Source organism: Vombatus ursinus, unplaced genomic scaffold (assembly GCF_900497805.2).
Source record: "Vombatus ursinus unplaced genomic scaffold, bare-nosed wombat genome assembly UNPS02014778.1, whole genome shotgun sequence".
In the NCBI taxonomy this organism is placed as follows: domain Eukaryota; kingdom Metazoa; phylum Chordata; class Mammalia; order Diprotodontia; family Vombatidae; genus Vombatus; species Vombatus ursinus.
In genome coordinates, this window is record NW_020954556.1 from 49,630,800 (window position 1) to 49,638,876 (window position 8,077).

Genomic DNA, 8,077 nt, shown 5'->3' on the forward strand with positions numbered 1-8,077 from the left:
CCAGCCAAGACTCCATGGGCAGGAACGATCCCAAAGCACAGAAAGCATAAAGATCAGGTGGAGGGAGGAGAGGTGGAAGCAGATGGGAACAGAGAAGAGAATCCCCCAAAGGCCGAATTCGAAGTGAAGAGAAGCTTGTCTGCTCCCTCTAGCTGGAAAGGGAAGATGAGCTGAAAGGGTGATAGCCCAGGAGGTGGATGGCATGGAAGCGGCTGGGACCGGGGAAGTGAGGGCCCAAGTTGCAGAGATATGGCGGGGAGGACCCCTGAGTGAGGGACACTCAGACCCTGTAAGTCAGAAACATAGGGGGAGGGGATGGAAAGAGAGGAAAGGGGAGGGGACGAAGGGGTCTGAGGGAGAGAAGAGAGGGGTCGGGAGGTGGGGGGGGGGCGGAATCCAGAGCTTTAAGAGCGGGAGTAAACGAGAGGCCAGCAAATCGCAGGCCTGCAGCTCACTGACCCCGAAGGGGATTTAGCTTCGAAGAGAGCGGGGCAGTTCCCTGGGCTTTGTCCCTGTCCTGCTCGTGGCTGGACGCTGAGCTGGGACAAAGTGTCAGAAGAATAACAAACGGAGTGGGCTTGAAAGGCAGTGGGGAGAAAGAGAGCGAAGCTGCTCTTGACTTCTTAGCTATCGCTCAGAAAGACTCTCCAAGCTTAAGGCAAGCGGCCTGCCGGGCCAGGCAGAGAGGCAGCGTCTGGGAGCGCAGTGCCAGGCCTGGTCCTCAGCAGCTAGACTGCCAGATAGGAGAGAACAGGAGGGGAAGGGAAGGAAGGTGAAAGGAAGAGAGAGAAAGGAAGACGAAAGGAAGGGGTAGAGGAAAGAGGGAGGGAAGCAAAGGGAGGGGGGTGGAGAAGGAAGCCAGAGAGGAAAAAGTTGCTTTCCACATATGTAACTGTGGGTCGGGGTAGGGATGGGGGACCAGGAGGGTCAGATTGAGGTGGAGTTGGAGAGAACGGAAACAATTTCTCTTCTCCAACTTTTCCCCCAACCGCACAAAAACTCTCAGATCCACTGGCCCCAAAGGGACTCTCAACAGGTGACGGGGTAAGTCCGCTTTTACAGTCTTTATCTCCCATGTGTGTCAGGATGGCTCCTCTCTCCCCTTCCCTCCTTCACTTTTCCTGTCACCTGCGTATTCCGATTCCCCGACCTAAAGAAAAACAGTCCATTTTGGAAGGGAAGGGAGGACCAAGTTTGTGTAGAGTTAGGCAGAGCCCCATGAGCCAGCCCTGGTCAAGCCCCCTTTTAAGGAAACAAGAGCCCTCGCCTCTGAGCTCTAAATTGTCTTATCTCCAAGCATGCTCCCCCCCCCAACTGCCGGCGCAGGTGCCCCTTGGCCCGGGGGAGCCCTGGGGTCTAGTCTCTGACGGGAGGCTCTGCGAAAAGGAGAAAACCGAAGAGAAGGGGAGGGGACCCCTTTCCCAGGCCAGCTTTGTGTCAGATTTTTAGGCGGAAATCGAACTATTCCCCTTCTTTGATGTGAGAGCCACCATCGGGCACCGGTGGGGAGGGGGGAGGTCGCAGAAGCCACACAATAGGCAACAAAATAGCAATTGATGAGAAAAAAAGTAGTGATAGAAGTGAGATGAAGAAGGATGGGGCGGGGGGAGCGAAACAAGGGAAAGGGAAAAAAAATCATGAAGGAAGCCAGTGCAACCCGAAGTTAAAAAAGTCTGAAAATATCTCCAGAGAGCTTTCAGCACGCACTCACACACACACACACACACACACACACATACACACACACACACACACACACACACACAGGTAGCCCATCTACACTCCTCCAACTCCATATTAGCACTATATATAGCATATGTGTACCGTATACTCTATAAATATATGCATATATGTATATATTTTATACACACATACACATATAACAGAACGCCTGCGGCGGACGGGATGGATAGGCATATTTCCACAGCTACTTAGGGCCGGGGGACCCACTCTCTTGCTAACCTGGCTGCCCTCCACCACCCAGAGATGACAGCCCAGAGCTGTTCGGCCACGTAGCAGGGCTAAGGGACTGGAGACCAGAGCGTCCGACACAAGGCTCAGGACCTGAGACCAGGAACCAGGGAGGATTCTTACCTGCAGCAAGGTAAGGGAAGCCGGGCGCAGGCAGGAGCGGAGGATAAATATTCATTAGGAAGTAAAAGTGCCTCCTTTAGAAACCCGCTGGCGCGCTCTCTCGCGCTTTCACTCTCTTGCTCTTTCCCTCTCTCTCCCTCCCTCTCCTTGTCTCTCTCCCCCTCTCTCTCTGTCTGTCTGTCTCCTTCCCCCTCCCCCCTTTCCTGCGGAATGCCGGCTCACCCGTCTAACTAACCTGTTAGTCAGCTGAGAGCTGGGAGCTGAGGTTACACATATGTTTTCCTTCACTTCTCAGGGAGCCGTGCCTTGAAGGTTTCCCTCCCCCACCTCCTTCCCAGCCTCCCTCTTATTTTTTCAAGCCCACCCCACCTCCCCTAAATAAATAAACCATTAGTCTTGTTTGTTCTCTTCTGGGGTGCTAAGGAGTCAGAACATAATATGGCATTGGGTGGCATATTTGGGAAGTAGGGATAGAAACAGTCACTCCGTCCTGATCCCATCTCCACCTTCATCATCCCACTAGCATCCTGAACCCTACACTTTCCCTAGACTACCTCCGTCTTCCTCCTCATCTTCTCCCCAGCCCATTTCCATTCCTATCTCCATTCCTTCCCTAGCTCATTTCAATGACTATTCCCATACCGTCGCCTTCCCCGCCCCTCCCTACCTCCATTCCCACCCCATCCCTTCCTCATCCCCATTCCCTCTTCGATCCTAACTTCCACCCCACCTTAATCCTCCACCCTCCATTTCCGTTCTATCCCCCCAAACGCCTCCACCCTGCCTCTATTCCCATTCTCAGCTTAACTTCCAGTCCCGTTCCCACACTGCTGTTTTATGTAATGCTGCTAAATCAGAGGTGCACGGGCTAGTGTTCTACCTGATGTTGGCACCTGCTGCCTTGCTCCGCTGACCCGTCCCGTCCACACCCCACCCCGTAAAGAACTGACTTTAGGAGAAAGGCGTTCCCCTGTTCCTGACCCAGCAAAAGTAACAGCCCGGTGGCTTTGTCTTGGAGAACTGGGGCCTCCTAGGGGCCTTCGTCTGCCCAGCCTCGGACATGGGCAGCCCAAGCCTGAGAACTTCAATTTCTCCCCTCCTCCCACCCCACCCCCAGGCTAGAAGGTGGAATAGGAATGGAGAGCTGGAACCGGAGAATATGGGAGAAGCTTTTTTTAGGTACTCATTATTGATATATTGGGGAGGAGAGAGAGAGAGAGAGAGAGAGAGAGAGGAAGAAGGAGGAGGAGGACGAGGACGAGGAAGAGGAGGAAGGAAGGAAGGAAGGAAGGAAGGAAGGAAGAAGGAAGGAAGGAAGGAAGGAAGGAAGGAAGGAGGAAAAAGATGTTTATATTAAATCAAGCCTAGCTTGAATAAAGGCAGCGCAGACAACGCACACAAATCCCATAAACAGATGGATCAGCCACAGGTACCAGCAAGCATAGAAGTCTACGTAGCTCACAATGCATGAGGAGCATTTACGTTCATATGGAGTTACAAACATATCCATGGACACGAGAACACACGAATACCACGTACCACACACGAAGTCTTGTGCACACACTCCTACACACACAATAGTAGTCATAAGCACACAACTCATTCTCATATATTCACAGTGCTGGGGGAAAAGGATAAAAGTCTGTCCCGGGGACAAGTGCTTCTGCCCCTCTTGCCCCCTACAAGAATTCCCTGAACGGGGAGAGGATCTAAAGAATTGAAAGAAAGGTATGGCGAGGGATAACTCTCTAACCAGATCTCTGGGGACCTAGTTTCTCTTTTCATCCCCAGTGGTTTCACTTCTCTTGTCTCATTCCTCCCTTTTCAAACCATCCCCCAGGCCCGAAACCGGACAAGGCTCACCCTGGGGGACAAGGTCCGAGCTCCATCCTCCCCATCCCCTGAGGTTTGCCTATCACGTGGTCCTAGTTCCCCAGCCGCGCTCTTCCGGCTTACCTAGAGGCTGTGGTAGTCACTAGAAGACATAGAAGGGGTGGGGGTGGGGACTGGGTTGGTAGGGAGGGAAGTGGTTAGGGGGCGGGTCTTGATCCATTCCAAATAACAAATTCCGCCTCTCTCCAAAAGGTGGGACATTCCCCTCGCTGAAACTGTTCTCTCACTATCTTACCCTTCTCCACGTCCCCCCAAAACTCTTGTTTAGGGAGCAGGAGAACTTGGTGGGAGCCTGTGGTTGTGACCACTCCTGTCAGTCCAGGATCAAGGTCAGATGAGGAGGTGGTGGCTTACTTCTCCCACGGTTTCTCCCTACCTAAGCACTTTAGAAAAACTTAGATAAATGGACCAAAAAAAAAAAAAAAAAGATATTCAGTGCTAATTTAGAAGAAAATAGAGAACCCGCATGAACTGAACGTGATGCACCAGTGAACCAGGCCATTCTGCCCGGTGCCATTCTTGTCTACCTGCCCTATTGGGTCCCCTCGATCTATGTGCTTGTGGAGAGGAGTGAAACGGAGAAAGGGAAAGGGGATTCCACAGGGGAATGGGGAGAAGAGGGAAGAAGAGGGACATCTTCAGACAGGGAATAGAGCCCTACAATTTTTCTGCGAGGGAGTCCCTCCTCACTTAACTAGACAGTTGACACGGGAAGGCGAGGTAGCTAAGGACTTGGCAGGGTCTCTGGAATCAAGTAGGAGGCAAGAGACAGGAACAGATCTGAACAACCCCCCCCCCCCCCCATTGGACCAAGGCCTGGAAGCAGTCCTGGAAGCAGCAGGAACAGAAGCGGTCCTGAAAAAGAATACTAGTTACTTCTGGTTCGAGGTTTTTGTAACTTACTCGTAGGAATCATAGATCATGGTCTGCTGGGGTTTGATTTTTTGAAACTGGGGGTGGGGGGGGGAGTTCGCTCAGCAGCTTCCCAATCACTTATAGACTGAAAACCCCAATCAAAACCAGACGCAAGTGCACTTTCCTACACGTTCAGCTTCCCCTCCCCATGTCAATGAATACACGCACACGAATACACATATGAAAATTTATTTTGTTATGCAACACACAGAGAATTGTCTGAGGAAATGCACACAAATACCAGTTAAAGTACAAGTGTGCACACATGAAATTCACCTGAGCACACATGTGGATTCCCTGACACACACGCAATTATTCCTAACTACACACCTCAATGCACACATTCACACATGAAGAACGGCTCGCTTTTGAGTGGAGGGGAAAAAATTACTCTTAAGAGAGGCAGAGAGAGAGAACTCCAGGCAGATCTTGGTAACCCGGCAAGACGTGCACGGCTCTCCTCCAATGCCAATCCTTGTGTGGTGCGGAGTAGAGAAGCCGAGGTGTCCCCAGCCCAGCACTCAGTTGGGGAATGTTCAAAATAAATGTCTTTCTGTACTGGGAGAAACATTTCAGACCTACATTTGGGTGGACAGATCTTCTGGAGTGCCCTTCTAAATAAAACGCTAGTTCGTTTCGCAATGAAAACACTCAACCCAGATCAGAATATAAACCGGAAATGGATGTGTTCGCTTCTCTCCTGTTCCATTTCTTTTCATTCTTCCTTCCTCTAAATTAGCAGATTTAATTGGCCCCATAGTCCGAACTCCCATAACCCCTTTCTTCCCCTGCCAGCTCCAAGTCCAAAGAATAACAGTTAGAAGATGTCTTCTGTGATGATGATGATACGGTTGTTGTTGTTATTTCTTCTTGTTGTTGTTGTTGTTATAGTTTTGTACTCCTGCCGCTCGGGTTCCGGGGCTCTCCCAGCCATGACCATTCGGAGCTGCTTGACTGCAGCTGGAGATCTTTGCAGTCGGAGCCCAGAGGCTGGGGTGGGTAAAGTATGTGTATAAATATCATAGGCTGACATCCTCTCTCCATCCAGTGCAAGGTGAGGATGGAAAGTGCAATGATTTCCCGAATTAACCTACAGGTTTGTTCTCTTTGTTGCTTCACAATGTTAAAGTCAACTCTATTCGTGGCGCAACCGCTGTCTCTCCCTCCCTCCCCCCGACTCCTCGGCCAGTTCATTTGGCGTTCTTTTGTGCAGAACTCGTATCCACGCTGAGAACCCCGACTAGGCCGCCCCATCCCCCACCGCACCCTTTTGGCTTCTCTCCCTCCTCACCTTTAGTTCTTCCGGGCGGAACTGGCATCCCTATCTCCCTCCAGGCGTGTTGGAAAGTCGAAGGCAAGTCTGGGAAAGGTTTGTTTTGAAAAAGAGTTTAGGAAAACGTTTCGGAGAATGTCGGATCTCTTTGCAGCAAAGGAGATCCAGGCTGCTGCAGAGAGCTTGTCCCTCTCTCTCCGCTTCCCACCCCGCAAAAAGGCACTAGGCAAGAAGTTTTTGGTGAGGCGAATCCCCTGAAGATGAGAGAGGGACCGTTTCCACCCTATACTCTCTTTCGGGCGTAAACTTTTTTTAAAGCGTTTTTCAAGGTGCCCGTCACTCCCAAGATTTTAATGTTATTTTAAATTGATTTGTTGTCGTCGCTATTTGGATTTTTTTAAATTAAAGAACAAATTAATTCATCTGGACCAACTAACGGTCGCTGGACTTCTACCAGTTGTTTTCAGTAAATACCTGAGATATTCGACTAATGAAACCTAATTTAGGAAAAAAAAAAGATGGAAGAGGAAGAGACAGTAAGGGAGACACATAGAGCCAGAGATTCAGGGAAAAAAAATATGAAAACATATAAACGAATGGAAAAGCTTCCCTCTAAGTTAGTTTATCTTCACCTCTCTACAGGGGATTTAGGGCTTTATCTCAGCAAACTCGTTTTGTTTGTTTATTTGTCCCTTAAATGGAAAAAAAAAACCCTTTATCATATACAAGATCCTCCGCTGCCCTGAGGAACAAATAAGCCCTTTATAGCTGGAGTTTATTGTTTAAAACAATAAAAAACAAATCACTTAACTACAGATTTGTTTGCTTTGAAGATTTAAAGCATGTGTCCATGTGTATATGTGGCTTTAAATGTAAATGTGTGTATGAGAGCTTCTGTGAATTTAAATATGTGTATATCTATGTGTGCATGTATATCTGTGTATAGATGTCCATGTATGTACTTATGTATTTTTCACCGAAACAGAAAAGTGATTCGTCTCCCCCCCCCCATGAACGCCCATCTCGTAATGGAAACCACTGGACTGAAATTATTTTCTTCCATAATCTTGGACATACGGTAGTTTAGGCTGGGCCAGAAAGACAAGGTTTGGGCTATTTATAAAAATGGGTTGTTTTCCTTCCTTTTTCTGTTGTCAGAGAAAGTTTTTCCGTATGTCTCTCTGACCAGTAACTTCAACCCCTAGAAGAGACCTAGAGCCCTGAGCCAGAACTAAAACTATTTTAGGCTGCACTTTGTCCTGGAGTTGAAAACTATTGCTCCTTCTAGGATGAAGAAGTAAAACCTCACAAATACAATAAAATAATGAAAATGCACTTTTAATTCCTTTTATCAACAGAGCGCCGCCGCGCCCGAAAAACTATCCCGGTTGGAGAGGTACATTCACACGCGTGTGTCCCGCGTTTACACAGCCCTGCCCGCAAAGTGAAGTGGAGGTGCCTCACGGCAAAAATCCCATACATTTTTAACTACAGTGATTACTAAATTAATAGCAGGCACCAAGACAGATGTCAAAACGTCTTGAAAATGTTTATCTGTGAATAATTGAGAAGGTGGTGGGACGCATTATCTGATTGTATAATGAAATATGTATGAGGAACAGCTGTTTGCAAGAGTCTCCTCCCGTTGTTTCCTTAGCCTGGGCCCTTTTCCTCGCCAGAGGCGAGGGGGTGACAAAGTTGGGCACCTACTTCTTAACTAAGGAGAAAAGTCTCTTTCTCGTGACAGCTTCCTCCTCTCTCCCCCACCCCAATCCCTCAAATAGAAGTGGGAGAGGATGAAAGAAGGCTCCCTCTCAGAGCTGGCCAAGACTGAGCCTGGGAGGCTGAGAGGCCTAGGCCATCTCTCTCTCTCTCTCTCTCTCTCTCTCTCTCTCTCTCTCT